General features: G+C 41.9%; 1 protein-coding gene across 5 annotated transcripts in view; it reads right to left on the bottom strand.

The window, feature by feature from the left end:
• The window catches only part of ATXN1 (ataxin 1), a 219,145-nt gene that overhangs the window by 182,987 nt on the left and 8,337 nt on the right, over nucleotides 1–27,821 (bottom strand). Inside the window, exon 1 of one of the 5 annotated variants that reach the window (XM_082045763.1) lies at nucleotides 5,372–5,472. The exons of the other annotated variants lie outside the window; for them this stretch is intronic. The gene's annotated coding sequence lies outside the window, so the exon portion shown is untranslated. Of the gene's footprint in view, nucleotides 1–5,371; nucleotides 5,473–27,821 lie in introns of those variants that run through there. 5 annotated transcript variants of the gene reach the window in all.

Here is a 27,821-nt window from a genome sequence, read left to right as displayed (position 1 = left end):
GAGACAAGAGCTGGGCTGTTCTCACCAGACCCAAACTGCCTGGCCCTACCTACTCAGGAGACTCTCCTACAGGGGTCCTGTAGCACCTCCCCATCACCCAGGTTGTTCCCAAGGGCTACAGCAGCACAGACCTCCTCCTCCTCCCTGCCCTGCACAGCAACAAGGACAGGGGAAGCTGTGTTTCATAAAGAAAAATACTTTTGTGCTCTAGCAGAAACTGAGTTACAAGGCTTCAGGGGACCTGCAGAAACTGGTGAAGTCACAGATGCAATTCTCCAGCAAGAGTGAAAGGAGGAAGAAAGTATCTGTGTGGACTTCACAAGCCATGTCTCAAGGCAGAAAGCTACTCTGTGGGGAAGAACCTCTCCTTTTGCCCCATGCCATCCCCATATGCTGAACGGCAAACCCACAGGGAGATGCAATCACGGTGGCTACAGGTGCTGCCAAAGTGCTTTTTGGCTTAAGACGGAAAGGACAAGTTTGAGACTTGTTCTTGAACTGCTGCCTCATGCACTTAACAGGATAATGGAGAAGAATAACCCATGTATATGGATAGCAATGAGGTAATTAAAGCCTTGGTCTTCTCAGCCTGCCCCCTGACTCAACATAAAAGAAGTACACAAGTGCACGAACATCTAGGTTGAAAATGCAACATCAGACTCCAGAGTAAAACTCCCGTGCCCCATGAAGTACTGCTGGCTTTACTACAGCCACGCTGCATATTAGTGGGTACTGATTCTGTTCACAATATTTCAATAAGCAGAGCCAACTAACATGACTTCCTCTATTTCTGTATAGAGTAATATATTTACAAGAAAAGGCTTTTGAAACATTCCAGTAAAATTAGCTTACTCACAGATTATTTTTTTTTTTAACTAGAACAGAGAGCAGAAGGATAATATAATCATCGGGTCTTGTGCATAAATCAGCTGTTTACCACTGATATGTTGCGACAATGAATTACCACTATCTTCTGAGTCATTTGTTGGGTTATTAGAGATTACCTAAGTTCATAGGATCACACACACACACACAAAAAAAATCTTAGTTATTTCCTGGGAAACGGCCTTCAGAAGCATGCCTTCCACCTCCTTCCCCAAAGCAATTCCGAAAATATTCCTGGAGGAGGTTTGTCTGTTTGATAAAAACCTCTAGTGACGATGCTTTCACAGCTTTCTCAAAGGCAAATGACTGTAGCACCAAAATACCCTTATCACTTGAAAGCTTTATAAATGTTTACCTAAGTCTTGCCACCTTCAAATGAAGCCCATTTCTTCTCAGCCTAACCCAAGCAATTGTGCAGCACAGTTTATTCCCTTCCTCCCTGTAGTAACCTTCCACATAGTTGAACATTGCTATCACATCTGTTACTGGCCTTCTCTCCTGTAGACTAAACAATCCCAATTCTTTCATCTTCTTTCCCAGGTCATGTTTTCCAAATCTTTGATCATATTCACTGCCTTCTCCCTGGACACCATCCAGCTGGCTCTTGACCACCTTCTGCCCCAAACTAGATGTTGAGCTATTTCCAACACTGAGTGGAGTGGATGGGTTATTTCATGTCTTTTCTTCACATGCCACAAAACCAGGGCTTGTCTGAGGGGCAGGGATGGGGAAATTTTGTTCCCTGCATGATGCCTGCGGTCTCAGGTCTATGATCCCCTTCACCCTGCGCACACAGATCAAGCCTGGGAGAAGCTGAGCTGGGGCTCTTCTCTGATGGAGCTGCCAAGGCTCCAGCTCCAGGGTGGGAGCCGAGGCAGGCAGAGGAGGGAAGGAAAAGCTGCCCGCTCAGCAGAGCGCTGGCAGCCCAGCTCCCAGGGGACAGGAGAGCAGGACATGCTGCAGGCTGCTTTGTGCTGGTGGTCTGGGAACCAGCTGTGATTTTTTTAATACCCTATTCAACTAAACCAGGCCAAACTGCCTCCAGCACAGCCCAACTCCAGCTCACAGACCTTCTTCTGTAGGACCACTGTTGAGTCAGCCATTCCCCTTCCTGTATCATGCAACTGGGTATTTCTATCTCTGCACGGTGCTTCTAAGTTTGTATCCTGCTTTTTTTCCCCCAAACCATTCCTACAGTTAGCCAGGGCCACTCTGAACTTCAATCCTACCTTCCTACAGACTCCTACCTTCCAAGGAGTCTGCAGCCCCCCCTCCATGCTTCTTACCCTATGTAAATTTAATAACTGCTCTCTCTGTTCCATCAATCATTTCAATAATGAAAACAATGAGTATTACCAAAGCCAGGACAAACCCCTGGGGAATCTCACTCACTCCAGTCTTGCAGTTTAACAGCAAACCATGAATAACTACTTCAAATAGTGCCTGGTGAAAATCTGCACACCCACATTACAGACCGGCTGACCAGACACTTAGCCTGCTTCAAAGAAAGCCATGTTAGAAAGCATACAGAGCCCCCCATTAAAGTGGGAGTAATTTCTATCAGAGAAGTCCAATTACATTGTCACAGGCACTGTTGGAAAGTCTTTGCTAAACTCTGCCATAAAAATGTAATGCATGCTGACAAGAGGAATAGGAGGGTTGACAACCAAGCTTTAGGATGACAGGAGGAACTTCAGCTGAACAGGAACCTGACTTTGCTTCCAGCAAGAGAGAGGCTTAGAAGAAGTACACTGAAACACAGTATGAAAATGACAGGAATTTTGTACCTGCCATCAATGGCTGCTAATTTACTGAGTTGTAATTTATCAGGTCAAGATGATAATATCACAGATGTGTGGTTTGGGCTTTTTTTGTTTGTTTGGGGTTTTGGTGGTGGCTGTTTTTTAATAAAACAGAAACATTTTCTTAGGTCTTCTGGATGTTTTTAGAATTGCATTTCTTACCTCTTCTGAATAGCATATCCTGCACAGGGATCACAAGCAAGTCAGACAGACAGCAAAGACCGTGGCTCCCAGAACCCTGACTTAATGGTTTAATCAACCACTGAAAGCATCCTCAGGCCCACACCAGCACTAGGAGAAGCAAGTGGCAGGGGCTGGTGCCTGAAACAGGGAGAAAGGGTAAGTTCCATGGAAAGTGAAAGGTGAGGCAGCTTTCCAAGGCTGGCTCCCTCTGCTTGCCAAAATAGCAATGCCCTGCCCACGCCTCACGACAACTTCTGCGGAAGATGCGCTTGCTTCCCAAGAGAGTTTATTCTCGCAATGCAGATGTGCTTCACTGAGGCAATCGCCTGCTGTTGCATAATGCAACCCGGAATTAAACAGTATATGCTATTTGTTGCATTTTTAAAATGTAAACCAGAAGTTACTGCGGAGCTCAGGGATGCTGCCAAGAATGTGAACACTATGATTTTAGCAGGGAAGAATACAGCATCTCCTCCCTCCTCCCACAGCTTACTCTTGAGTTGTAATTTCGCTAAATCCTTTTTGTACTTCTCGGTAAAACCCAAAGTCACGCATCTGTGCGACTTCCATTTTGATCTTCGGTGGCTGTGGGTGCCATCACCTCAGGACCTAACGTGGCCACACCAGTGGCAGACACAAGGCAGTTCTGGGAAGAGCCGGGGAGGTAACTGCACTGAGGTTCACGGGGTTGAACCAATAACCTCATGTCCTACAGAACTGGGGTTAAAAACAAGAAAAATAAAGCAACGGAATCCACAACCAACCATTTCCATTCTACATGAACCAGGAGGAACAACACTGCAGATGCTGAGGCATACTTTGAATACAAATACACATACATTTAGATTCTTCTTATAGTTTCCAGCAGTTGCTGGTCTTTTCTAAAGTATATTACGAATAACCCAGTTTTCCACAGTGGAAGACTCACCAAGGGAATACTATTTGCTCATACCAGAAATGTACCCCAAAATTACAGTAATTTACAGCCTCATTTTAATTGACAAAACAAATAATATCATTCTCTTCTGACAAATATCATTACACTGAAAAAGTAATAAATGCCTATGAACAGGCATCAAATAAAGAAACTATCAATCACTGCAACAAAATTTTAATTAAAATCATACATTAAGTAGAAAAGGACTGAAGTAAAAACAAGCCATATAATCTGAAATCAAAATAAAAATCTTTCTACCATGTCAAAGCAGGAAAGCACAATTCAGAGCTAAAATACCACCACCTGTAAAAAGACAGGTCATCTAATTGTTATTTGAAAAGCTCCAAGTACGCTAAACAAAGCCGAACATAGAGATTCAGCGAAGTACTTAGGCATGTGCCAAAGTACAGCTGTATTTTAAAAGCATTTTTTATTTAACAGAGAGCTTAAAACTCTGGAGCTGTTCATGTACACCTCTACAACGATTTCTTGTTAAGAGACAGAAAACACTCAGAAAGCAATCTGCACTGTCCACATTTTAGTATTACAAATCAAATCAGCATTCAGCCTAAGCTGAATACACATTTCTGGAGACACATCAGAAAGAACCCTGAGGATTAATCCTAATACAAAAGGATGAGGGAGTTGCCTGCTGTCATTCTGCCAATTTTGTGGAACAGAAGAGCTAGCAAATGAGGCATGAAAAGATGTGAGCAAAGGAACTCATACCTGCAAAAAATGCAGCAGTATCAGGTGTACAAGAAAACGACAGTAAGTAGTATCAGGCCAAATCACAAGAATTGCTGACCAGCTGAAAGTCCTTTTGGCATCAGCTGGAAATACTTAGCACCCTTAAAGCTAGTTAAACTTATAAGCCATCCTAATTTAATGCTGTGAGTGAAATTTGAATATTCAGCACTTAACTTTTTAAAGCTCTGATCTTCAATTTGGATCAATGGTAATGCACCAGCACTAACTGAAGCTCTGGCTACATCAAGAAAATCTTCCTGTGCACCTCCATTTCTGTTATGGTAAAGGATGCACTTCTCCCTTTTTTTAATTCCTTATAATGACAGTCATAGCAATAGCAAATATACGTATCTTACTGCTTTAGGGAAATAGGGAAAGCCCTGGTTTGGGCTTTGAAAAATCTCTCGTTAATGCAGCTGGTGGCTTTCAGAGTGCAATGACAAAGGGAGAGCATTATTCAAGTGTGTGGGTGCATGCACACACATGTGCGGGGAAAGTGAAAGAGGGCACACACTCTATATTGTAATTCTACAAACCTCAATACAGTAACCACGCACATTGCGTGCAGATGGACAGTCATATTATGAAAATACACAGCTGACTCAATGCTACCACATCTAGCACGGTGGGCTGACAGGTTTCAAGTGGCAAAGGTTACCTCTGGGTGAGGGGAAAAGCTGAGGTGGGGATGAGGAGTTCCACACCTGCCTGGAGATACCTTAAAAGTGGCTTTAACTAAACTGATACACAAGATTCATTTAAAAAAAAAAAAAGGAAAAAGCAATTAACTGCAAGAACAAAAGGCTTAACTTACTGAATAAGACACCGCTTCAAGAGCTTTCCCCACTTTCCCTGCTGTAATGCACTTCTGAAAAAATCAGTCACTGAGCTACTGCTTTTTTTGACCTTTTCGCTGAAAGAGAGCAGAGTAAAAACAGGAAAGAGCTAAAATGATCTGCAATAAAGATGCTTCGTGTTAGGAAAGTCTTTTGAGTCACTGTTGCAAATTCATTCCATGTCAGATTTGCCACTATAATGCTGGCTAAAGACTATCTATTAACGGCACCAGCAGTCAAAGCGAGCATATCGTCTCTCAGCTGTTGCAGTAACACCATCCACACCATACGATGTGGCTATGTAGTGTTTGCATCTGTTGCTAGTTTTTCACACTCAAAAGCTCACTTCATGTCTTATCATTAATTTATAATACCCTGAGGCGCAAGGAGATTTGCTTTTCTCATTGCCTTTTTCTTAACAATAAAGCAAATAAACATGGAAATAAATCTCTTGTCTGATGAACCCTTCCACTAATTTTGTTCTTTGACGGTTTGGTTGATTTAGTAGAACTAGTAATCAAGAGTAAAGTGGATTGTAGCTTAATATAGAGTGTGGTTAATCTTCACTTTGCATAATGCCGGTACACTATGGCCCAAATACCAGAGTTTTATTTGATGTGTACATGCTTTCAAGCATTAGCAAACAAGTTGCAGCCCATTATGAAAGAAGAGCAGATTTAAAGAGTTTTGAAGCTCTTTATATACTAGATTGACACTGGAAGTGCAATATACTTACATCTGCATGTGTACCAGCTTTATAATTTTTGAGACTATTTTACCAAGAAGTATAATTTTTCAGAATATGACTAAAAATATGGCTGAGATCATTTCCCATGTCTTGATGCACTATTGTGTGAAGCATGACAGAACTGTCAGAGAGAGGCAAGGTCTTTCTCTTTCTTTAATTTATTTTATTCCTCATAAAATAGCTAAAACGAAGGAAAACCTATACTAGAGCCTCACAAATGTATAGACACATTAATTCCCATCAAAAAAGCTGCTCTCACGTCTCATTTCTTATTCTTCCATTACTTTAAAGAATATGCTACTGAACATACAGAAGCAATCTACCAAATATCACAGAATTTTTTACTTGATCTATCAAATAAGTTATTATCCTACATTCTGTAATAAAAACATTTTCATTGTTGTTCATGTACAAATTAAAACAAATTGGTATTTTAGAAGGTAGTCGTAAGAGCAAAATATTAACTTAATATTTTTTAATAATGAAGTTTCAAGCAACTGTACAGTGGAAGCACAAAAGTTATTTACGTGTGGCTGTGCTCCCCAGATAACAGACCTAGTGTGAGCCTACAGTATTTTACAACACTCAGGCAAAGCCACCCAAACTGGACTGTTGGGTATTAATAAGCCATTCTCACAATACAGCACAATTTTCTACCTAATAGAAGAAAAAAAAAAAAACAACACAACATGATCCCACACACTCGCTTTAGACAACAGCACCTAACTCCTTGCCCTCTCACACATATACGTGATTTTCAGCAATTCTCCCAGTGTTTATACTACACTTGCTGACCTCCCATAGAGGCCACAATTGGGCACTATCAGTCACTTGCTGTCTCGAGGCCTAGGGTTTATCCTGTTCCATGCTGAACACTAACTTGAGATGACTCGGGAACTCAGCCTCTGTTTTTTTCCCCCATAATAAACGAAGAAGCCACGACAGTAGTAGAGAGAAAGTGAGGGCTGGAGAGGGAAGGACCTTTCAGGCAGCAATTCGGCTACAGAGGTATAGAAAACTCCTGGAGTGGGCTCTTCAGATGAAATCTCAAATCTTGGTGGCAACTACCAAAATGGAGGTGAAAGTGCGTGCCTGTGAACGAGGTGCTGTGACAACAAACACATCAGTGACTGAGAGACACCAGGATACCACAAAAAAGTAACACAGTAAGAAGAGAGGATGCCAGTGTCTCAGATAAGCACTTATGGCCATGTTTACTTAAACTGTTCTGCCGAGTTGTTCCCATTTCAGGCAGAAAACTTTGATTTACAGAAGAGACTTGCAGTTCGGTCTTCATATTTTTTTTCCTTCAAAGCATGAAATAGCTTCCTTTTTCAAAACCAAACAAACAAAGTTTCCAAACCCTCTCGGTCTGAAAAATCTCAAATTTGAACTCTACTAAAAGCAGCAGTTAGTGCAGCCAAATGCTCCAACAATATATTAAATAGCCTGTAATATTTCTAATGCCCTACTGCCTGAAGTCTATGATCTGGAAAACCAGCCAAGCACACCCACCCAAGAGCCATGAGTGCTACAGGGAAGACTCCCTGATCTCTCTGGGCTACAGCCTCTTCCACCAGAACTGCCATGGCCAGACCAGGGACCCTCCAGCTGCAGAAGGCAGGCACACAGAGCACAGTTCTGGGAGGAGGAAGCCTGAAGCCAGGAGGCCGATTAAAAATGAAAAGTTGTGCCAAGAATGTAAGCACGGAGCTACTCTTTCAAACTTAAGGTCCTGCAGCTTTATGGGTGTGTTTTATTATTTGATTTTATTGGACCTTCCTTCTCCTAGCTTTCTGCTTCCCTCATATCACTTAGGGTTCCTCCCATCCGTTTCTACTTCACATCCTTAAGGCTGCAGGATTTCTGAGATCACTTCCCCAGTTTGACTGCTAATAAACTCAATGGAAAAATTTCCTTGACGCCAGTGAAGACCAGAGTCAGCATTTGTCCCGAGCTCGGGAATGAGCACCCTGTGCACCCAGCGGTACTTTTCCCTAGTCAGCCTAAAAGACGCTTGGGAAAAGCATTTTGATGCAGATTTCACACTTGCTGGTCGTGACACTGGAAAATACAGTTCACGCTGTCTCCTGACAAAATGCCTCACCACATGTTCTTCTATACAAGGTGTACATGTAGGAAAGTAAAAGTACATTTTCTAGTAAGTTATGCAAAGCAGGAACAGCCTCCCGGTACTATTACAGCTGTCTGGAAGCTAAAATAATACTAATGAGGCAGTTCACTTGAACTCCAGCAAGGCTCCATGAGTCCCAGTGGGAAGAATGCTGCCTGAGCGAACCATGTGTGGGCAAGGCCCACCAAAGCACCAGGGGAGCAGAGCGAGGAAGGGCAGGCAGGCATGGGACAGGAGCAAGGCCGTCCCCATCTGAGCCAGAATTTACCCACCCTATGCTCCATCTCAGACTTTACTAAGCATCAAACCTCTCACTGGAGAGCATTTTCCACCCTACTGCCAGCCTGATTTCTCAAGGTTAAGCAAAGTTGGGGATGACTCTGCAGCTTGTTCCACATTCTCATGCCCGTGGGTTGCTGTGAATTCACGCCGAGGCAAGAGAGGCACAGGCTCAGATAGGAACGAGGCTGAACTTTCAGGACTGGTTTCTTCTGTTTTGGGCACATCTACTTGGGGGTGTAGTGGAATCTTTAAAAAGCTGCCTGAAATAGCTCAAAAAAAAAAAAAAAAAAAAGGAAAAAAACCTATTATTTACATTTATCTAAATAACTAAATGAGGGTTTTATTCACTTCCACACTTCAGTATCTCAAAAATTGCCAGGGGAGTATTATCATCTACTACAAGGTGTGACAAATGGATGGATTCCCACAAACATTGACAGTAACAGTTTATTCCCTTTCATAACGAAAACAAGCAGAAAATATTTTACTCCAAAAAACTATTTTTCCTGCAAAGTCTCAAGTTCTCTGAAAACAGCCATAACTACAACACTGCTCACAGAATGTTTGGTAACTTAGAAGATGTTGTACATTAGACACTAATTTTTAAATAAACTCACTAACCTACCGTACCATGTTTTCAGAGACACGCGGTTTAATTACTTTATTAGATCAATAAAGAATTTTGACATATTAAAAAAAACGCAAACATATTCAAAGAGAAAGACAGAGATATCAATCAACTGGAAATGTACAGGAAAGAAGTATGAGAAATGACATTAAAATAATAAAATTAATAATCTACAAAACAATCAGCACACCAAAAAGATAACTTCATGACCTCCACCTGTGGAAAGGCTGAGCAAGCTTCAGCTTGCTTCTCTCAACAAATGCTCTTCAGGCTGTCAGCTGGTTCACAGACCACAGTAACTGGTCACTGTAGCCACCACAAACTAAAAACCACCGTTACACTGCAAACCAATTAACCAATGTAACCAACAAGGCTCTGCAGGACGGAAGCCCCAGTGAAGACTGCAATAATACTTTCCCACAGTTAGGCACTGTTTTATCCACGCTGTATCCAGTTACTTCAAAGGGGCAACATTCCTCAAGGACGGAAAAAATTGGGTTATAGACATAATGTAACATTTGGAGTGTATTTAAACAAAATCCATGCTTGGCAGTTAGTTGGCTTCAATATTTTCTGGGCATCCTGAAACTTTACAGAAGGTGTGCAGGCCTGCAGGCAGCCCCCATGTGCCTCATACCTTTTTCTGCCCCATGCCCCAGCTGCGCCACTGGCATTGGGCACCCACAAGCATGCAATGGGTTAAATCTGACCATGAAGCAGCAAGGAGCAGTGGAAAAAGCCCCGTGAGGAGCAGCCGCAGCCGCTGCTCCGATGCAGCGTGAACACCCAGCACGGGCTGGTCCCACAAGCAGGGAGCACCTTGCCACAGGCGCAGGGAGCACCTTGCCACAGGCCCAGGTAGCACCTCTCCAGGAGATATGGCCCCCCAGACAATCCTTCAGGAGAGGCTTGGACAGCCCTGCCACCAGCATCTTCCCCACCTGGGAAAGAGGGAGACAACAGAAAAGCCAAGGGTATCATTTGAGGGCTCATGGGAGCTCACTGAAAACATGGTGCTGCTCACTCAAAGGTGGAGCAAGGGCAGAAAACACCCCTGCCCTGAAGTCCCCTGGGAAACTCAAATGCCCAAAATGTGGAGGACTTGCTTAAGGTGGGGGATGGATTAATCTCTAAAGCTGGTGGGATACCTACAGGAGTAAGCTACAGGTATAGCGGATGCAGTTCTATTTAGTGCTGCTCTTTACCACACGAAAAACCCACAAGCACCATACAAAAAATTAGTCAGCCTCACCAAAATGCAACAGCAAAGGCTGGGCAGCGGCAGACGGGAAAAAGGAAAATCTGGTTGCCTACCCCCAGGCAGTTCCCCATCCCCCAACAGCACAGAGCCTGGGGAGGACCCAGCTTTCAGAGACTCAGGCACAAGACCCCCATGTATTCCCATAATCCACCCCTCAAGTCTCTGAAACATCCCCCTGGGAAGGACAGACATTCATCTACACTTGCAGGTTTGAACTCCTGCTGCCAAGGGTTTGCTCATGCAATGTACTCACAAGAGGCATAAAGAACTTTTTTCCCCTTGGGCAACTGACGACAGGTGAAATATCCCCAGATTACACTAAATTAGACTGTGATTTTGCAAGCACCCCTCCCTAGCTATCACTGTTTCCAAAGGGCTGAGTACTAAACTGCACTCAGGAAGGCGGGCATTTGGCTAACAGTATTCAGTACTTCACATATATCAAAGAACAGGACAGCAATAATGGAAGGAAACTTTCTGGGTCACAGTCCTGACTGCAAGGTTTTAAACTCACTAGCTGGGAAACCCACTCCCCAACTAGCGAATCATTCAGCTTTGAAAGCAAATGTTTAATAATTACTGAGTAGAGGGAAGTTGTGGACAGTTACACCTCAGGGTATTTCCAGAAATGACAAGTATTTTAAAATGCAAATTCACAAATTCTGCAAATTCTGCAGCATACGTAATCTGAATATCTAGTACACATCCGTGTCATGTACCGTATTGCTAGCAAATACCACAGTGCAGTTTTCCCAAGACTACATACGTCCCCAGTGACATATTATAATGCAGTTTTAAACAATAATACAAAGACAAAAGCATGTTGTATATGGCATAGTTTGGAGCAGTTACCATATGCTCTGTCAATAATCTATGGATTAATAGGGCCCTGATGTACTATAACACGTTGGCCACTCAGAGCTCCATGGAAGATTATACCATTCACCATGGAAATTAGCTGAGGATTAGACGTATGTCAAATTTTTTCGCTTATATTTTTAACTTGGTCAGCTCGAAGATACTATGGTTGGGGTTTAGGGGTTTTTTATTATTCTTGTTCTTTAAAGGTCTGATCCTAATTCCATTAATTTGCACTAACATCAAGGGAGCAGGTTCAGGCACTAAATCAGAAGATTAATGCTATCTTAACAATTTACTGCTGTGTCCCTAAGAGCAGCTATACTAGAGCATAAAAAAAAAAAGATTCATCTAATCTATTATCCTACCACTGACAACAGATGCAGCAGATACTTTGGGAAACACTTGAAGAAATCAAGCATGTACAGGATGTAAAAAAAGTAATTTGTTTCAGTATGACTACTCCCAGCTTGCGCTGTGTTTCTGGGTAGTTCAGTATCAAGATGCTTTTCTAAATCTTGGTGTTAGGAATAGGCAGCCAAATACATGTATATAATCATCTGCAACAGCAACCCTTCTTGTGACAGGCCGAAGTCTCCTGAGTATTTTATTTTCTTGGTTTTTATTTAGAACAGAGATCTGCATAGTCGGGTGAAGAGCTGGCCACAAAATGTCATTTACTAGTTACAACCTAACCTCAGTTGTGGGAAAGTCACCTTCCACTCTTCGTAGCTCCAGAGGCTCCTCACACAATCATCAGCATTTGTGCCTGGGCAAAATGACTTCAAAATAATAACAAACCGGAACGCTTCCAGGACAACATTTGCCATTCACTCTATACATGCTGTGAATCACCTCACAAACAGCACAGCCCTGGAGAGTAAAATCTTCACCTGTTACCATCTTGTCCAGGTCTCCTCGGTGAAAATGAGATGGTCCCTAATGATTCAACAACTCTGATGCACTAAAACACCACTGGCATCGCCTGGGGGTCAGGAGTTTTGCTCAGTTTCTACAGTCACAGCGGCAGCAGGGTTTTTGCGTTTCTTAATAAACGTGCTGCTGTTTCACCCTTTGGACAAGAATGCTGATGACTGCCAGGGATCTGGGATTCCCCAACATCCCCCTGCAAAAGGTATCTCAGAGGGGTTGTTGCTGTGTAGTCACCACACCAAGACACAAAGGCACTACAATGGTTCCAGTGACCTGCCCAACTTCTCCTCCTACTTACAGCAGGTAACACATGACTAAAGGGAGCTGCTCACACTTCACAAATCAGAATGGTGCAACTTTGGCATAAATATCTTGCAGCACCTACAACTATGAATATATAAATATTTCAGAAGGTAAACTGTATTTTGTGTTCGTTTGTTTTTTAAATACATACCTATCTTTTTAAATTGTCTCGTAAGCAGTTTGAGCAAAGAGGAGTATTATACAGTGCAAAAGCAAGCTAAAAATTAATTTGTATTCTAAAGATAAAAGCTACCATTAATCACATCTGAAGATAAGAGAGTCTGAAAGGGCACAATACACTTTAGAAGAGAAAAAGAAGTCACAACTACCAAAACACTTTCAGAAAGAGGCTGACAAATTTTTCCTTCCTGTCCTCCAAAACCAGAAAACTCCTTAACTAGCTTGCACAAAGCTAAACAGCTAGAATCAAACTGGCACAACCTATGCCAGCAGTACAATGCCAAAAATGTGCTCTACATGCTCCGTGATAAGGAATTTTGGAAAGCACTGTACCTATCAGTGCTATCATCAGCTAAGTGATTTACCAAATCATTTACATAACAACATAATTGCCAAAAGCTATCAAGAGATTCATCGACAGTGGGGCACCATCCACAACAGCACTGCACTGCACAGACTGACAGAACAGAAACATTATTAATATATCCCTGTTCTTCACACGGGCTTGGCTTTGGCTGGCCTCTTCTGTTTGCAAAGTACCATTAGTAATTTTCACCAGTCTCCATCTTTATTTTGCATCCTCTTTGGGGGAGGTTTGTTACACTGTGAATACAGAGGCAACAGTCCTTGGGCTCCATCATGTAGGTAGGCTGCAAGTTACTGTATGCTTGTATGTAAAGTGCTGTATTCCTCTGATCTCACCACACGTTTTTGCAAGAATCTGCAGCCAAACGTTGATGTTACAGAAAACAACCTACATCTCAAGCGAGTTTGAGAATTGATAGACAAGACTATACATCCCTAAGCATCTTTTCTTGAACTCACATAACATTCATGTATTTGTACAAGTGAATCCAAAACACTTTGTAGCCCTGTGCTATTAACCTTTTTGAGACAGTCTTTATCAAATGGCAAATGGGGGAAGAGGAGGGAAAACAGAAATGACAGAAAAACATCTCTCTGCTTCCAACTTTACCTGTATAGGGACATTGCCAAAACTGGATATAAAATGTCCAATTCGGAAAAGTAATCTTGTGCCAGTTTTCATATGGCATTTTTTCAACCTATGCTTTAAAACTTTTTCTTTCCTTATCTGATCAAAATGCTGTCTTTCCTCCTGCAGCCCTGGCATTCTTTGTGGTAACACTGTTTCAGTATCAATATTAATATTCAAATGTCAAGTTTGTGAAACTACATTTCCTGTGCTATTTAAAGCATTCAGAACAATTATTATCTATGAAATATTAAACAGTAAATTTTTGCTACCTGCTTAAAATTTAAGCAACCCTAGCTGTGACAGAACAGCACTTACACCAGTCACATGCAATTTTACATAGAGATGTATTGTTCAGCTTTTCTTGCAGTACTCACACATTTCTCCAAATTGGCTTTTGTTGTTTCTAGCAAAGCTACACATTTTTTCTTTTTCTGGAGCACAACTGAGCACTGAAAATCAATTGAATTTATAATATTTAGTATTTCAGACTTTCGTTCCATACACATTCCCTATCTGATAGCAACTTTAACATACAGTGAACCACCACCACTGAGTGCTTTTTTTTATATATATTTCTGGAATAGTAATTCTTTCATCATTTCTACTGCTTTAAAAAAATCTTCCATTTTTGCCTTTTTTTTTTTTCCCATTTCAGTACTTAGTTGAGTCTCTTTCTTTTGTAATTAACTAGGCTGTGGTTACATATCTTTAGCTAAGAGGGGTATTTTTATTATAAGATGCAGATATCTAAGAGCAAGCTGTATCAGAGCTTCACAGCTGAGAACGCGCTGAACTGCCACTCTGTCCTACCAAGCTGCCAAAGATTTGGGGAAGCTTTCATATAACAGTACAAACTGAAAATAACAAATGGCTATTCCCATGTTCAGAAAGGTGCACACTAATTAGGAGGGTATGTTTTTCTCCTTGCAAAAGAAGAGCTTGATGAGGAATGCACAAAAGCTTATCAAGCTTTCCACTAACAGACAAGCTACAGATCAAAATTAAATATCCCAAATACCTCAAGGAAAGCTTTATTTTCAGTGTATGGCCTGATCATGACATAAAGTACTTCAGTATCATTGTACTGGTCAGTTATTTCTGTTCTCCCCTCTGAAACTTGAGGCTGATTTCAGAACGTGCACGCTTCTTTCAGTCTTAACTTCATTCCAAATTTGAGCCAACGGGGTCTGACCCGAACCCTCCGAAAGTCGACAGGAGGAACGCCAGTGGGAGCAGGGCCTAAAACAACATGTCTACAGTAGTCAACAACTCTGAGTTGCATAAATACTTGCTAATATCTCTATACTGACTGGTCATCAAACTTTCCATTAGAATCCTTGTACTTGGGGACGCCTGCATATTGGATGTTATTCATACTTCTCTCCAGCCAGCTGTAAGGAATTGTTTGTGAGTGATACAATGCACTCCTTCTCCCTCAGGAGGCCTGGGGACACCTGAAAGAACTCTCATTTTTCACACAAATCAACAGTATCCTGCCATCTTAGGCTGAAACCTGCTTTGCAACAATGTGTTTTTGCAGGGTCACAAATGGAAGCTTTGGTTTTGTTTCAGGAAACCAAGGGCTACAAGCTTTTTCATGTAGTATGTTATGATGTGAAATAATCAGGGCTAGAAATGCAACAATGAGGTTTAAACAAAAGCTCATGAATAACGTGCCCTGCAATTCCTCATCACTCTGTTTACACTGCATTGAGAGTTATAAATGAAGTCATAAACAGCAAAATCAAGCCTGCCAAAATAAGACTGTCACAGATGCTTTTTAAAAAAATAGCAGGGGTAATACTAACATCACAAACAGCATTCTTCCCAATCTAATCAGGAGAACCATCCTTGAATTTGATCTCCTGTTGCACCCAGAAGGACAGCTATGTTTGTCTACAGAGCCACAGCACTATTACAGCACAACTCATTATTTTAAAGTGTTTGAAGAACCTCGAGCATGACAGAAGACACAGAAAAACAAATTCCATTGGACAATATGCAATTCATACTAATGTTAATTAATTCACATTCACAACACAAGCTGAAGCTGTTCCAAAAAATCCATTATGGTATATTCTGAGAACAAGTACTAGGAGCAAAACACAAACGTGGCTTAGTTTAAGCAACCTACCAGCACAGCTTTATACGTCTGTCTAAAATGAGCCTGAATCTTCCTTCCTGTTCCTTGAGGGATAATAGTTATTAGGCACACCAAACTGGATTGATAAAGAATCAGCTCTAAAAGTAATTTTATTTCTTTCTGCAGAAATCAGTTTTTAAGGGGACCAATATTAACAGGTTTTAGAAGCAATGCGGGTAAAATGTGAGTGGAACTGCTTCGTGCCCTAGTTGAGAGGCCTAGCTGAAGGAACAAGCATACATGTTGCCCTGAGCTTATACAGTAAAATATGACTGTTCCTTCTCTTGCCCCTCCAGGGCTCTGCCACGTCTACTCGTTCACCTTCAGGCCTCCCTGAGTGTCTGTAAGCTGAACCACATGATGGACTGGCATTTGCAAAATGGTCCTACCGCTGCTCCTCCCTGAATTTCCAACCACTCGCCCAGGTAAGAGAGAATCCGGCTGAGGAGAACTTGCTCTGAGACCTCAGAGCTGTCTGCTCTAAAGAAATTGGGCCAGAAACAGCATGATGGACACAGCACTAGCTAGGTGAGGTGAGCCCCACGTGGAGGCTGGTAGCAGGGTCTTTCTCCATGGACAAAGCTTCTCAGTGTTCTGTCTGAGGTATGAACATGTTGAGTTCATACACTTAAGCTGACAGGTGAGAGACCTTTGCTCTCAGTAGTAATCACAATTTCTTCTGAAGTCCTGAACTGAAGCTAAGAGATGACCCAGGTCAGTATTCACGGATGACAGCCTTTCTCAAACATGAGAAGGAAAAAAACCCAAACCCAACAAAAAGCCCAGCTACAGAGTAAAACCCCACTTACACATGCCACAAAAGCTCTTATTTTCCATGTCCATCCAAGAACACAAATTGTCCAGAGACTGAATACCAGCTCTCCACAAAGGACCTCTGAGCCCATCAGAGCATCTCAGCTCCCTGCCAGCTCCCAACAACTGGGCACTTGGCCCATTACAAAAGCACCCTCAGCCAGCCACAGCAACGCACTCAGCATCCAGGCAGCAGCTCCTTTTTGTTGCACACCTACTTGCTCAGCAATCTGTAAAACACACACACAAAAACTTTACTAGTATGAAGGGAAAGCAGTGGCTACAACCGCAAAGCGCTGTGCTGCTAGCCAGAGACGAAAAGCATGCAATCCCACGCTGAACGACTGCCAGCAAGGAGGAGTCTCCCAGTTTAAAGCCTCAAAACCAGTTGGAAAGCCGTTGCCTGGCTGATTACGTCCTTGCTGAGAGGGTAAGGCTTCGGTGTGTGCAGCAGATGAGGCGCACGGCTCCTGTGCCCGGCCAGCAGAACCTGCCCATCCAAGCCGCCACACGTCCCCTGCAAATACAGCCTGGCGCGTACTCGTACGGCGATGCGCCTCTGAGCTCCAGGGTCGTAAAAATAACAGCCCCATCAGTGAAACCATAGTCCATGGGCAGTGACCACAGTACGTGCTAAACTCCCTCTGAAATGAACTGGCCCATAAGAATTTTTTTTTTTTTTAAATAAGTGAAGGATATGGTAAAGCTCCTATAAAAAAAACCTAAGGGCAGCGTCTCTTTGTAAAAAAAGGGACAATTTGGCATTTGCAGTGTGTACAAGATGTCTTCATACACTTTCCTGATTCCTTGCCAGTAACTATTCAAAAAAGACCACTTAACAAGCAAACAGGTCTTCAGCACAACAAATAATAAAAAAGAGAGCAAAGCTTGTGCTATTTAAATATCATGAAACATTCTGCTAATCATGCACAGATGGAAGTACAGACGCTTCTGCCAGACGCCTTGTTCAGAAACTTTGCTCTATTTTTAATTATTTGATGCACAGAGGACCTGTTTGCTGATTAAAAGGGCACTGCCTTTAAAAGGACTCCATCAATATGGAGTCTGGTCTTGTTTTTAATGGAGAATTTTAAAAGTAGCAACTCATACCTCTGAGCTCCCTGCACCAATTTTTATAATCTTATAAGCATGTGGTTGGGTTTTTTTTCAGATGCATCTCTCACTTTTGGAAATTGTCTACGTAAGGGAAAAGTGAAACTAACTCTCTGCAAGCTATTGTTAAATACATTGAGTAAATCCATTTGGAAAATGTGTATGTCCCTCTAACATGCTTTAGTTTGTATGTTTTTTGGTGTTATCTATAACAAGAAGAGGTATCAATTTTCAGATAAAAGCATTATTTTTGGCAATTTCCTTTCAATCAAAAGCCTAGTTTTTTGAGAAAACATATAGTCTCCAAAATTATCAATGAAAATACTTATTAAGTTAGAGATTTTTAAATCTACTATAACCACATTATCATTCCAATAATCAGTTCTTGGCAAAAACACAGTGATACAAAAACAAACACATAAAAAACCAAAAGACAACACCACAACTCTCAAGTTGTTTCACTTTATACCTTCTGTGACCGTCACTCATTCAGTGGTACTGTGCTCCATTCCTGTACTTCCCCACGGCAGTCCGGGAATTTTTTCCCTCACTGAAGAGCCTCACTCAAAATGCATACCATGTCTGATTTCTTTTATTTTTTTGAATGAAGTGCTTTTCAAACATTCCTTTTTGGTTTAGTTTACATTTTATCTTGAAAGTTTTGCAACCTGCTTGTACAGAACTTCGCCACCGAGACAGAGTCACAGTATGAAAATGACTGGAAACCCAAGGAAAACTGCCCAAGCTGTTACTTTTGTCCCACCACTATGACATGTGAAAATTACATTACATTTTTAAAGCTTACTAACGTTAACAATTCGAAGTGCTGCTATTAACACAGTAAAAGAATCCTTTGATTAGCAGATCACATGATATGATAATAAAGTAACAGTGACTCTCTCATTATATTATGAACAAATGACCTAGGGGGGTGGCTCTCAGCTCATGCTCAGGTTAACAGAGAAAAGAACGGTTTGGTTTTTTTTAAAAAAACATTGACAGTATGCAATATTATACAAACAAATATATGCAACTGATTTGTTAGAGACCAGCTGACAAGCCTGAAAAGCAAGATGCCTGCTGAAGAGACTCTGCATCTGGAAACCAGGGAAAACTGGCAGAGGCATGTGGGACTGAAAATCCAATGTTCAGCCAGGGAAATGGGCACCCACAGTGAAGCTGCAGAGAAGAAATAAAGGGTTTTTCCCATAAGGAGAAGGGGAAGGCTGTATAGAGTGAAAGGCTTGTCCAGGCAGATCATCTCAGGGTTGCAAAGCTCAGAACCCAGCTATGACTAACGAGGAAGGAAGAGAGGTAGATGAAACAACATTCAAATTCGCAGTTCCGCAGAAAATTAGTGAGGTACTGAAACCCTCTGAGCAGAAATGGATTTTAGACACAGAGCAACATCCACAAAAATCAAGCTGAAGAAAGGGCCAACACACAATCAAAGTATCAAGCAGGTAACGAACCTGGTGAGGGAGCCGTACAAGTAGGTCAGATACGCAGCAGTGAGAACAGCTGAGCATGGGAGAAACTCAGCAGAGAACAGGCAAGGAGAAAAATTAATTGGCCAGCAACAAAAGAATAAAGTCTGGAAAAGGTTAAAATGGGACAAAAGGATGAAAGAGTAAGATACTGATTGGTCTATACAGAGAAAGATTAGTCCATTTTACCAACACATCCACATGAGGCACAGAAAGGAAAGAAGACCGATAACCCTTGACTGAGGAGTAGTTTTCATTCCCTCTTTGCTTGGAGGAGAAACCAAGCTAAAGCTCAACTGCAGCAGCACCAAACAAGCAGCATCTGATCAGCAATGCTGACCTGCCGACAACATCTCCCAGCCCAGAGGGCCCTGACATCACCTGGAGACCCCAGGCCAGATCACACACTCTGTCACACCACGTTTACACCTGTGTGGCTCTATTTAGACCACCCAAGTAAGTAACGGAGGTGCAAACCAGACCCCTTATTCAACCACTACCTTGGGGTGAGCCCCTTGGTGTGACACACAACATGCAAAGTTCACATTAAACAAAGTAAGGAGCATAACCTGACCAACCTAGTGGCCTTCTATGATGGAGTAACTAAATCAGTGGACAAAGGAAGGGCTATAGATGTCATCTATCTGGACTTCTGTAAAGCCTTTGACATGGTCCCCCCACAACATCCCTCTCTCTAAATTGGAGAGGTATGGATTTGATGGGTGGACTGTTTGCTGGATGAGGAAATGACTGGACGGTTGTACCCAGAGAGTAGTGCATGGACAGCGGTGACAAGCGGTGTCCCTTAGGGGTCCATACTGGGACCAATACTGTTTAATATCTTCATCAATTACATACACAGTTGGATTGAGTTGCACCCTCAGCAAGTCTGCAGATGGCACCAAGCTGAGTGGTGCAGCTCCACACCTGAAGGACAGGATGCCATCCAGAGGGACCTGGACAAGCTCAAGAAGTGAGCCCATGTGAACCTCATGAGGTTAAACAAGGCCAAGTGCAAGGTCCTGTACCTGGGTCAGGGCAGCCCCCAGTATCAATACAGGCTGGGGGATGAAGGGCTTGAGAGCAGCCCTGCAGAGAAGGACTTGGGGATACTGGTGGATGAAAGACTGGACATGAGCCAGCAATGCACTTGCAGCCCAGAAAGCCAACTGTACCCTGGGCTGCACCAAAAAGAGCGTGGTCAGCAAGTCAAAGGAGGTGATTCTGCCCCTCTGCTCTGGTGAGACCCCACCTGGAGTCCTGTGTTCAGATCTGGAGCCCTGAGCACAGGAAAGACATGAAACTGTTGGAAAGAGGCCAGAGGAGGCCACCAAGATGATCAGAGGGCTGGAACACCTCTCCTGTGAGGACAGGCTGAGAGAGTTGGGGTTGTTCAGCCTGGAGAAGAGAAGGTTCCAGGGAGACTTTATTGCGGCCTTTCAGTACTTAAAAGGGGCCTACAAGAAAGATGGGGACAGCCTTTTTAACAGAATCTGTTCCAACAGGACAAGGGGTAATGGTTTTAAACTAAAGGAAGGGATATTCACACTAGACATGAGGAAGAAATGTTTTACAATGAGGGTGGTGAAACACTGGCCCAGGTTGCCCAGAGAGGTGGTAGATGCCCCATTCCTGGAGACATTCCAGGCCAGGCTGGACGGGGCTCTGAGCAACCTGATCTAGCTGAAGATGGCCCTGCTCATTGCAGAGGGGTTGGACTGGATGACCTTTGAAGGTCCCTTCCAACCCAAACTATGCTATGACAACAACCTGGTTGCTGCAGCAGAGGCTGCACAGCAATAGTGGTTTCACAGAGACACTCTGGCTCAGCTGTACAAACAGCACCAAACGCCACAGCCAGCCAGCTGACAGCTCAGATGAACGCACTTCGGAGCAGAGCTGCACACGTAGCAGAAGCGTGTCTTAGTTTGCATTTCTTCCATTCCATACAGCCAACGTGACATTCAACAAGCTTGACTCCTTAGGTAACAGGGGTGTACTTGACTGCTGCTGTTTAATGTATTTCAGATGCTTACTATAAACCTCCTACCCACCTCAATTTTCCTTAGGGCCCTTTCTGGCTGTACTCTAACAGATAATAACACCTGGATTGTAGTGTCATGTAACAAATGTCATACTTCCACTCAGGAATTACTTTAATTCACTCAGTCCCTACACACTGTATTCCCCCTGAAGCTGCTGCTGAGCTGCAATCAAAATAAACTTGCCAACAAGTGGTAGGACGTACTCATACTGGTTTGTATCATTCTCATAGATGAAGACCAGGCACCGGGACTGAGTTACTCTGTCACCCTGTGCAAATATGGAACAATATACAGATTTTTACTCCTTCTTCATTCCTTCCAGTATTGTAGTATCACATATATTTTAAGTCAATATTTAACACATCTATCCAAACAAACACATAGTGCAATTTTAAACTATAGATTATTGGTCCATAAGATACATCATCATCCTCTTTCCCCATAAAATAGAACGCAGACCCCAAAACATGTTACAGAGACTGCAATGCTGTGTCACTTACCTCCCCACAATTTAATTCATCAGCTGTCAAGCTCACAAAGGAAATCACAAGTGATTTCCAAGGCTGTATCATTAATAATAAAAATATCAGGCCAGATCACAGCAGAGATCCAAGAAAATTTAGGAAGACTGGTAACAGGAAATCTGAAAATCATCCCTGATTCAAAGAGGAGATAGACAAGACCTAACCAAAGAGGTGAAACAGCTTCACAGTTCTACAAACCAGGAGATGCAAAGGAAAAAGCATCTGCCCAGATCTACCAGTTCATCTTTGACTACTTCATCATCAAGTGTTGCTCACAACAGAGTCAGGCTAACATGCATCAGGGTAGCTGGTGAAGAAAAAGGGAAAGAGAATCCAGAGGAAAGAAATACAAAACCTAGGATGTTAGTTCTCTTATTTGTAATAAAGTATGGGGTAAGGTACAGTTTCATTTGGGTGTCAGGGAGACAACAGCAGTTATCAGCAATCTCTACCATATGTTAATGAGTTGGTTTTAAACTAGATGTTCAAATCTTAAGCCATTAGTATGAAGTTAAAATCTTGTATTAACTGAATGATCACGCTCACAATATTCATACGGTACTGTTTTACTTGCACAAATATTGATAGAAATATCTGTATCAGCATCTCTGGGCCCAAACATTTTACTCAAAAGTTCAATCTCAATTACTAAGAACATTGCCTCCCTTTGTTGAGGCAAGAAAAAGCCCTGAGCCAAATCTGTAGTCCTTGGGCACAATTTCTTCTGAAGTCATAGGCAATGCTGCCTGAGCCAGTCTTTGGGGAAATGCTGCTAGGTCTGAAGAGGAAGGTGGACAGAAGGTGGTTTGGGCAATCCACAGGCAGACACAGCACTTCCGGGCAGGTGGGTGAAGACCAGGCCGATTCACCATCTAGCAGCAATTTGGCTGCCTCTGTAAAATGAATCTGACACCGCTGCTCAGGATACAGGTCCCTCCACAACAGCTACGATGGTCTGTAGAACGATCTGCCAAGGGACAACTCCCAGGTGTGTAAGTGAACCTTTCAGATGGCAGCTGGGGCATTCTGCTCACAGTCATATTCCTTTACTGATTCTTATGCAAGATTTGTTTTCAGCAACGCATATAACAGCACAACCTGAGATATCTCGAGTCATTAAAAAAAATAAACAGGATCAAAAATAAATTTTAAAAAACCCACAAAAAACAGAAAAATGGTTCAATGACCTTCTGTTTGTTTTTGGTTTATTTTACTATCCTCCTTACTTAACTGTATTTTATTAAAAAATCAAAATTTTATCTTTTACCTTCTTGTATCTTTGCTTTTAAAACATGACACATTCTGTAGAAAGAAAAAAAATCCAAAAAGCAAAATACAACTTATTTTTGTATTAAAAAAAAAATTAAAAGCAATCACCCAAGCTACAGCAAAAATACAGACAGATAGAAAGCAACTGTGTTCATATTCAAATTCTGTACTTTAAGCCATCTTTGATCAACTTGATTAATATTCTTTTCAAAAGATTTTATAGCTGGTGTACTTCATGAACACAATTAAAGCAGATTAATCTGTTCTGAATTCTGTGTTTCATAAATTACTGTTCCTCTGATTAATTTTACAAAAAACACATGTAACTATGTAAAAATGCGTTTTTCTCATTGATAAAACAAGCCTGTGACACAGCTTCAGTGCTGGCCAAAAGATATCACCGTAAATATCTAATAAATCAGCAAGCCTGATGATGCAATGTCACGTGAGCTAATACACAAAATACTACCACTTCTTACTCAAGTAGAAGAAAGCCCAATTCTCAGCTTACAGCACCAGCTTGGCTAAAATGCAATTCTTCAGGTAGCAGCATCTATGGGATAATGCCACCAGCTAGTCAAAGGGACTGCAGCTGATCCACAAACCTGCCTCTACTGAAGCAAGTAACAAGATTTTAATGAAATTCAAACAGCACGGCTTCACACGGCTGAATTTCAGAGATGCTGGGTCTGAACAGGACCCATCTGACTCCTGATCTGCAGGAGAGACTGACTTTGACCTCTCCCCAGGACTGCCATGAGCAGCCCGAGGTCACTTCACCCCATAAATCCCCTCAGCTGGCGCTGCAGCTGAGCGTCGCTGAACGCAGGTACCCTCTGGGAACACTGGGATGTTGTAATTAGCAGCGAGACTTGTAATGCATTCCCTGGCTAGAAACAAGGGTTGCTGTGGCCACTAGAGTAAAAGAATGTGAAAAGGGACTGGGGAAGAATTAAAAAAAAAAAAAAAAACAAAAAAAACAAACAAAACAAACAGGTAACAGTAGAGAAAACACAGTGATAATCTATTTAAGTATAATAACTCATATTAAAACAACAACTATCAGTATCAGCTGAACTGTCAAACGGGTATTACAAGAAATAGTGGGGTTTTTTTAAAGAATAACATTTCCTTTAAATTATTATTTCAGTGGAGAGGAGAACTGATACACAGGAGATATCCCTGACACAAGCTTCTGCTTCTTGATGTCTAAATTATGCTAGGGTTTGGGTTGGGGTTTTTTTGGAGAAATGAAGTATTTAACATCCTGTTTGCAGTGCAACACTAATCTAAACCCCCCTTTTATTTTTTGTCAAATGCTGCATCACTCACGTTAAGCTTACCGTTAACTGTGAGCTGTTAACATGTCTTAGTGCGGTTTCAGTGTTCCTATGGCAAGGCTAAACAGCATTTACAATACAATGATATCCCCAGGCCTGCACTGTAGTTTCTGAAGCACAGATTAAGCACGGTATTCTGCTCAACAAGCTCATCACTGTTAAGTAACTCATCAGAAAATAAAGAGGGAATTATCAAATGGGAATTGCCAAGTAATTAGTTCTCTGAAGCAGATGACATACAACTGTTAAAGGGAGTGGCTTCCCTGTTAGTCATATGTCAGAGTAGAGTCTACTAATCTGTAAATAAAAATGTATTACATATGATCAGTGCTATGGGTTTTTAACCACTAGTGGTACATGGAGAATAAACTTACAACTTCTTCTAGAGCATTTATCTACTAGGGTTTTTTTCCCCTCTTGTATACACTGAATTTTCAAACCATTCTGGATCTACTTGCTGTCAAGAGTATCTGGGGAAAGCTCTTAACATGACACAGTAACAGGAAGGGGATGAGCTCAGGGGCTAAGGAAGAGGAGAAACACTTTTACTATCATACTAGTTTGAAAAATCACTCTCTACTCAGTTACTACACTTAGCACTGAAAAGGAACAGCACCAATGAGAAAATGTTCACTAGCATAAAAATTCCCAGAACGGGAAAGGAGGATTAAGGCCAGCTTTTTGAAATTATTCTTCTCTGTTAAAGCCTAACTTTCTCTAAGTAGCTGGCCTCACAGAAATGCTACATTTACAAAACTACAAGGGCCTTCACGCGTGGGTACCTGACAAACAAAAATGTGGTAACAGTCACAACCACGCTCCAATATGAGTGAGAAACATTTCAACATTTGCACTTTTTATAGAGCAAAGAGTGACTCAATAAATCCTTAAGTCAGGTTTGCAGCTAGTCCCAAAATGGGTTGATCGCTGCTAAGTAACTGATCAGAAAATAAAGAAGGATTTTTCAGACTTGGGGGTTGCCTCCATCGCAGCATCTCACCAGGAGGAACTCTTCAGCTAACACACTCAAACCCAGACGCTGCCACTCGGGCTAACTTTCAACCAAAACCATACCCCTGGTACTGAGGGCTAACTGTGACCCAAAACCATACCTCTGGTACCAAGGCATGGCAAAACCCACCGGTACGACCCTGCTCAACACACACAGCTGAGGGGAGGGCGGGAGGAGGGTGCACACGGATGCTGAGGCTCATACACAGTCAAATGTCGCAGCGAGTCATCTCACCGCCTTCAGCCCCCAGCACCTAGAATTTCTCCGTCTCTTTGATATACTACTCTAATATCTTAAAGACCATGCTTTAAAGTAACACCAACAAGTTACAGCATGTGGGACAGCAAGTATCTTATTCCACTTGCAGATATATATTTTTAAAACAGAAGCGGGAAGGTGAATCAAACCTCAGATCTTGGCTTATATTGTTAGGAACACACGCCTCGTGTTATTATGTAGAAAGAACACCCAACTCCATTTACACTTTAAACTGTTACAAAACTGCCAATCAGTCAGACATCAGATCTCCAGCATCTGCTGAAGGAACAACAGAGCAAAAATGTGAAAGATCAGGGCTGAGGTGATGTAGTAGGGCTGAGGGGATGGCAAAGCCTCATTTCTAACATGTCAGTCTGCACTCACATCACTTCATGTAATTTACCTCACAGTTATTCACCTACATACAAAACAAACAATTAAAAAAAAAAATCTAATTGCTATCCAATTATACCTAGTTCATATCACTTATGCTACTAATACATTCAAAATCTCCATAATGTACCTTCTTTTAGCCCTACAGTCATTGTAGTAGGCCTTAGTGAACAGTATGAGAAGGAAGAAATAAAACCAGCTCGGATAAAAGGACATCAATGTTGCAGTCAAAAAGCCACCACTGGACACACTAATACAGAGATGCATTAGCTCTTTTTATGTTCACTACAAAGTATTTTAAAAGGACAGATTGTTGTCCATTTACAGGGAGTAGTAGCCAGAAGTCTGGAGGAAAGAGGAATTATGTCTTACATAAAAAATAAGTCACGTTAGGTAGTGTACAAACTTACTTACGGAAAATTCAGAAAAAAAAAAATAAGTTCTTACAAATGGGCTGCAGCTGTAAATTCAACCCAATACTATAGTATGATTAACAGATACCAAGTGACTCAACAGTGGAAAAGATTAATAAGAACTTTTTAGTTGTTAAAATATCCAGTGTCTCACACAAAATCCTGTCAACACAACTGTTTAAAAGAAAGCATTGAGTCCTCTGCCTACGTGGAAGGAGGAAGTGCACGCTCTGAACAAATGAAAATAACTCTATGTTTCATAGAGCAGGCTAAAATCAACTAAAGTCATGATTAAAAAAAAAAATAACATAAAGCCATATACCTATTTATTTAATTAATTTTACTTTTACTGATCCTTATTCAGGCAAGATGCTTAGAAGGCTCTGCAAGGAGGCTGGCTGAACTGGAAGGGTGACCACACCACCACACCTGGAGTTTGCACGCAACAGCAACGTTACTCCCCGAAGCCATGTGAGTCCTCATGCGAGTAGAGCCATGAACACACATGTAGGGCCATCAGGCCCTAAGTAAGGTTTCTGAGATCTGATTTTGCATGCGTTCAAACGCATCTCACGTTTGGTCCCTCAGACAGACTCTGTGGTAATAACCCAGGTCTGCCTGAAATGGAGAGGGGCTGTCATGACCTTTACCCTGAAACAAATGCGAAAGCGGCAAGTACAATGGATCTGAGTGTGGGATGCTCCATCTCCAGCTGCAGGACCTCCCCGTGGCTGCACAGCACCTGGTCACATTTCTTTCACATGTCACTACTGTGAACTCCCACCTGGTACACCCAGTGACAGAGAGATTTATAAGCAGGCAGTCTCTCCCCCAATAACTTTTATTTCACTTATTTGGCTGTACAGTGTGCCTTGATCATTCTCTATAGAAAATGAGAACCAACTAACAAGGCCAACAGAGGTACCCCAAACTCAGTGACTAAAATGTCCAACAAGAAAAAAAAGAAGCCAAAACAAATCTTATCTAAGGTCCTAAAACACAACACTGTACTTCAAGCTGCACTGGTACAGAAAAAGGTGGTATAGTACTATGCACTTGTCATGCCTCTGCACCCGATTTAAATAGGTTATATTTTTATTCAAAATATTTGCTTACCATCTACTACACTCTTTTTCAGGCAATCACAAGAAATGCTAGATGCTAAAACACTCGAGGTGACTTCACAGTACATTGTGGATAACACAATTTGATTATTCATAGGATTTGACCACTACACTATAAACTATTACTTCTTCCAATTAATACATATAAGCCTTTCCTGTAGTAATCACTT

The sequence above is a fragment of the Streptopelia decaocto genome (genome assembly GCF_964273445.1).
Source record: "Streptopelia decaocto genome assembly, chromosome: 2".
NCBI classification, from domain to species: domain Eukaryota; kingdom Metazoa; phylum Chordata; class Aves; order Columbiformes; family Columbidae; genus Streptopelia; species Streptopelia decaocto.
The sequence above is the reverse complement of the archived record's forward strand: the minus strand, read 5'-3'. Positions and strand labels throughout refer to the sequence as shown.